The sequence below is a fragment of the Babylonia areolata genome, chromosome 20, assembly GCF_041734735.1.
Source record: "Babylonia areolata isolate BAREFJ2019XMU chromosome 20, ASM4173473v1, whole genome shotgun sequence".
Classification (NCBI taxonomy): Eukaryota; Metazoa; Mollusca; class Gastropoda; order Neogastropoda; family Buccinidae; genus Babylonia; species Babylonia areolata.
The window spans coordinates 15867553-15873524 of record NC_134895.1 but is presented as its reverse complement, the minus strand read 5'-3'; the positions used below and the strand labels follow the sequence as shown (position 1 = coordinate 15873524).

The 5972-nt window shown below is 44.7% G+C and overlaps 1 protein-coding gene across 1 annotated transcript in view; it reads right to left on the bottom strand.

Annotated features, from left to right (window-relative positions):
* Positions 1-3689, bottom strand: part of LOC143295340 (uncharacterized) — a 45695-nt gene extending 42006 nt beyond the window's left edge. Inside the window, exon 1 of the mRNA XM_076606987.1 lies at positions 3591-3689. The gene's annotated coding sequence lies outside the window, so the exon portion shown is untranslated. The remainder of the gene's footprint in view (positions 1-3590) is intronic.
* Between the last annotated feature and the right edge of the window lie 2283 nt (positions 3690-5972).

Below are 5972 nucleotides of genomic sequence, written 5' to 3'. Positions count from 1 at the left end.
AATTGAGAAACAATTTCCCATTGCAATTGGCCCAACTGTAAACTTTTGTCGATCTGTGATACAAGCTCTAACATAGTGGAGTGATGGCCTAGAGATAACGCGTCCGCCTAGGAAGCGAGAGAATCTGTGCGCGCTGGTTCGAATCACGGCACAGCCCCCGAAATTTTCTCCCCCTCCACTAGACCTTGAGTGGTGGTCTGGACGCTAGTCATTCGGATAAGACGATAAACCAAGGTCCCGTGTGCAGCATGCACTTAGCGCACGTAAAAGAACCACGGCAACAAAAGGGTTGTTCCTGGCAAAATTCTGTAGAAAAATCCACTTCAATAGGAAAAACAAATAAAACTGCACACAGGAAAAAATACAAAAAAAAAAGGGTGGCGCTGTAGTATGGCGACGCGCTCTCCCTGGGGAGAGCAGCCCGAATTTCACACAGAGAAATCTGTTGTGATAAAAAGAAATACAAATACAAATACTGCCCCACGCATCACGAAACGCGCAATAGCCTGGACTAACCAGTTAGTCGATTCACACCAAGTTACACTGCTTCGGACATGATGAAAAAAGTCGATCCACACCAGATGTTGTCGCTGGTGCTGTCTATTGATTATTTTGTTGCGTTCGCTTGTCTGTTTAGTAACTAAACTTAACCGATAGAATTATTTACATGCAGGCAAAATACAAATAAACAACAACAAAACAACAACAACAAATCCCCCTCTCCCCCCAAAACAACAACAACAAGAACAACAACAACAACAACAAAACTAAAACATCAAGGTTACTTTAACTCTCTCCATACGAACGGCGAAAGAGACGACGTTAACAGCATTTCACCCCAATTACCATCATTAAAATATTGCAAGCGGAAAGCTCTTATACTGAAGAGGTGAATGTTGACAAAGAATACCACAATTCTGACGACGGAAGCTAAAGGTTGGGTCATTCAGACACCCACTGGACATCCGATGGGTCTGTGTAGAGGAGAAGAGAGGACTGGCCGTACTGAGTGAGTTAAAATGCATTTCCATACAGACCGGAGCTGTTCTTTTTGAGAAATGAAGAGACTGGAACATCTGACCTGCTGATTATGCATCCTCTGGCAGATCCTTTCTGGTGACATGGTGGTCTGGCGTGTGGTCTTCTGAAACTATTGGCCAGGTGGTAACACGTGTCATCCTAGGAGGCGCGAGAGACTCTGAGCGCACGGAATATGGAAGCCTACACGCACCAGTAGTATTTTCTCCGCATCCCCCGCCCCACTAGATCTTGAGTGTTGGTGGTCTGGACGCTAAGTCATTGGAATGAGACTATAAACCGAGGTCCCGTGTGTAGTATGCACTTAACGTACAATAAAGAACCCACGGCAACGAATGGTTTGTCACTGGCAAAAATCTGCAGAAAAACCCCCAATACGCTTGCAAGCAGAAAAAAAAAACACTTAGAAAACAACAGAGGCAAGGCCTTCAAGACTCACTTGTGATACACTTACCAAAAACAAAAAAAACAAAAAAACAAAAAAAACAAAAAAGAAAAAAAAAGGAAAGAAAGAAACAACTAAAAAAAACCCAAACAATTTTTTAAAATAAATTTAATCGTTAAAATGTGTTCTGTATTTGTTATCATAAAGCTTCGGGTTATAAAAAAAAAAGAGAGAAAAAAAGGCCTGAGCGCAGATTCGAACCCAATATGTTCGGGTGGGAAGAAAATTTAATAGTCTTAGCCTTATTGCGGAGACGTAAATGACGTTCAAAAATTTATATTCAAACATGCTTTTTTTTTTTATTTTTTACGGCGATCAATCGATTGCGGTATTCGAAGTGATAACGCTGTTTAAATCACATTATTTTGGTGTATCTCGGGCATTTAGAAATTATATGAAGTCCGCGGTAAAGGAGACAGTACCATCGCCGCAATCACACTGCAATATTTAGCCGTTTTCTCTGGATCTAGATAGATGGACAATCGCCAGGAAAGTACGAGATGGTCGATTCAATTTCTTTTTTTTTATGTTCGTTCTAGTGAATTGAATATCCACTTTATAAGATTCATTCGTTTATTTGTTTATAGTCTGTTCATCTAAGATGATGATATTAAACAGAACTTTATAATATTCATATGCGGTAAACATGTCGATGATGTAGTCTATGTCACTGTATGTGTCCTGTCCAGAATTTGTATTTCTTTCCATTTAATGCGAACAAGAAAAAAAAGAGGTCATGCCGTCTTCTTATTAAACATCGCCAAAGCCACTGCAACTGAGATGCGGTCATGTGGTGTTTTCGGAATCCCGGAAATAGCCTCAACGAAATAAACCGTTAATGATACGGGAAACACGGCTTAATTCGGGAGGCTTACAAACTGTTGTTGGTATGACTGTGACGATTTTTTAACCCTACTATTTTTAAGCCAAATTTGATATTGACGGACAAAGTATTTCCAGAGAAAATGGCAATGTTAAAGTTTACCACGGACGCACATACATACATACATACATATAGACAGACAGACAGACAGACACACACACACACACACACACACATACACCCCCACCCCCACCCCCACACCCACACATAGATAACTGAACATCGGGTTATAACATAGACTCACTTTGCTTATACAGGTAAGTCAAAAAAAGGGAAGGGGTGTGGGGTGTGTGTGTGTGTGTGTGTGTGTGTGGGGGGGGGGGGGGGCAGGGGCGAGTGTGTGTGTTTGTGTGTGTGTGTTTGTGTGTGTGCGTGTGTGTGTGTGTGTGTGTGTGTGTGTGTGTGTGTGTGTGTGTGTGTGTGTAAAAGCTGCACTGTAGCGACGCGCTCTCATTGCCTGGGACAGCAGCCCAAATATTGCACGGATATATCTGCTGTGACACAAGTGTAATACAATACAATATCATACAATACAACACAATATAACACTATACCATACCATACCACATTAATACGTAAGCCAGTCGGTAGACAGCTATGCAGATAGAGAGAGAGCCAGGCAGGTACACATGGACAGACAGGCAGGCATGCAGTCAGACAGGCAAACAGACAGAGACGCAGCAGGCACAATGGACAGACGGACAGATGGATGGATGTACAGACAGATAGGCAGACACAGATGGAAAGACAGGGAGAGAGAGAGGGAGAGGGAGAGAGAGAGAGAGAGAGAGAGAGAGTGGTAGGAACGGACAGGTAGTTTTCTGTCCCCTCCTCTCTCTCTCTCTCTCTCTCTCTCTCTGTGTGTGTGTGTGTGTGTGTGTGTGTGTGTGTGTGTGTGCTTGCTCCCGTCTCTGCGTGTTAGTTAGTGTGTGTGTTAGTGTGTTAGTAGTATGTGTATGAGTATGTGCTCATTTGAGTATGTGTCTTGATGAGTAAGTGTGTGAGTGAGTGCGTGTGTTTTGGTATGTATGTATGCATCTGTGCATGTATGTATGCATATATGCATGCATGTATGTATGTATGTATGTAGGTAGGTAAGTATTTATGTGTGTATGCATAGACGCACGTATACATGTATATCATACGAATGTATGTATGTATGTATGTATGTATGTATGTATGTATGTATACAAGCATGCACGTACACACGCACGTGGAACTCACCGACGACACACAGGAGCCAGACAAGGCAGCAGAGCGTGATGTACAGCTGGCTGACGGCCGGGAAGTCCAGGATGGTGGTGAGGGAGGGGAGGGGGGTGCCCCCCAGCCCCACCCCCACACCCTCCTCCCCCCATTCGCCTTCCCCTCCCCCCCACAGGGACTGGTTGTCGATGTAGTTGTTGTTGTTGTAGTTGTTGTTGTAGTTGTTGTTGTCGTGCTGCCCGCTGCCCAGAAGGAGTTGGAGGAGGAAGCTACTGCTGCTGCTGCTGTTGTCAGTGGCGGCGGTGGTGGTGGTGGTGGTGGTGGTGGCGGCCGACTGCCAGGGCCCTCCGATCTGTCCTCCTCCGTCTCTTCCCGAGGCGTCCTCCACTCCAGCCCACAGGTTTCCACCCACACCGCCGCCACCGCCGCCGCCCCCTGTCGCTAGGCTGAGGTTGTCAGAGTCCATGGTGTTTTATTTTACTTTTTAAAAATTTTTTTTTTTTTTACTTTACTTCCTCCCCTCCTTCCTTCCTTCCTTTCTTCTTTCTTTCCCTTCTTCCTTCCTTCCTTCCTTCCTCCCCTCCTTCTTTTCTTTTCTTCCTTCCTTCCTTTCTTTTCTTCCTTCCTTCTTTCCCTCACTTCTTCCTTCCTGCTTTCCTTCCTTTCTTCCTTCCTTCCCTCCTTCCTCAACTCCCCCTTCCTTCCTTCCTTCCTTCTTTCCCTCCTTCCTTCCTTCCTTTTCTTCCTTCCTTCTTTCCCTCACTTCTTCCTTCCTTCTTTCCTTCCCTTCTTTCCTTCCTTCCTTCCCTCCTTCCTCAACTCCCCCCTCCCTTCCTTCCTTCCTTCCCTCCTTCCTCAACTCCCTCCCTTCTTTCCTTCCTTCCCGCCTTCTCTCTTTCCTCAACTTCTTCCCTTCCTTCCTTCCTTCTTTCTTTCCCTGCTTCCTTCCTTCCCCCCTCAGTGCCAAGCCCTGTCCATTTTGCTCGTCTTCACTGTGACTCTCGTGGTAGAATCGGTTTGGCGTTGGACTTTGTGCATGCGTGTGAAGGACTGGTGTGACAGCGCTTAGATTTGTCTCTGCACAAGATTCAGCGCTGTTTTAACACTATCATTGTTACTTTCTTTCTGATCCAGTGTTCACCAGTGATCAGGGTTGTTATCATTATTTTTAGGTCTCTTTTGGGGAAAGGCACTTGACTTCACGATTTCTTCTCACTCCGTCCGGGTGTGAAGTGGTAAAGGACTTCGGTTGGGGAAGATTAAAATGGAACGGAAGGAGAGGACTGGGCCCCGCCTTTACATACTGAACCCTGGATCACTGTGGGTTAGAATTCACTGCCCCCGATGGCCGTAAACAAACAAAGGCTCTGGGATCTTTAACCTGTTTAAGCTAACCTTGATGGTGCTTAGCTTCACACCATCGTGATATCTCATTGTTCTTGAGGAAACCCTCCCTCACGTGTGGGCTGGAAAAAAAAAAGCGTGGACCAGTCACATCTGGAAGTCGCTATATCGATAACCCACGCATCGCTGTTTATCAGAACATCTTCCCTCACGTGTGAAATATGTACACGTTAACGAGAGGGACTGAAGGAAAGCGTTGAACAGTCATATCTCTAGAAGCTGATATTGTGCCAAACCCCCTTGATTTTTTTTTTCAAATTTCTCAAGTGTAAGATGAAATAAAGGGTTGAACCGTCACACTTAGAAGCTGGTGATAATTATATCAGCCACACCTCGTTGTTGTTTCTGGAATCACCCACGCTTCGCTGTTCTTTGGGAATCCCTCACACGTGAAATAAAATGTCCGCGTACGGACTGGAGCAAAGTGTTGAACCGTCACCGTAGAGTTGAGTTTAACGATCTATCGGCTTCACGCCCTGAAGGCCAAATTGTTCGTGGCTGTGGTCTTTTGAACCGTTACATCTAGAAGCTGATACTTATATCAGCCACACTTCGCGGTTCTTTGAAATGTGCCTCACGTGTGAATTAAACCGTTCAAGCGATAACAGTCACGTTTATGATGTGACATGATTATATCCCACACCTCGTTGTCCTTTAAAAAGAAAATCCCCAAACGTGTAGACTAAAAAATAAGGCGTTGAAATGTCACATCTAGAAGCTAATAATATATGACCCGCAATTCACTGGTGTTTGAAAATCAATCCACACAAGTGAAATAAAATGTCCGCATAGGGACTGGAGCAAAGTGTTGAACCGTCACATCCAGAAGCTGATAATTATATCAGCCATACTTCGCGGTTCTTTGAAAATCCCTCACGTGTAAAACAAAGCGTTTACATGTGGACCGAAACAAAGAGTTCATGTGTAGACTGGAGTAAATCGTTGAACCGTCACATCTGGAGGCTGATTATTACCACACCCCCTGATGTTCTTTGC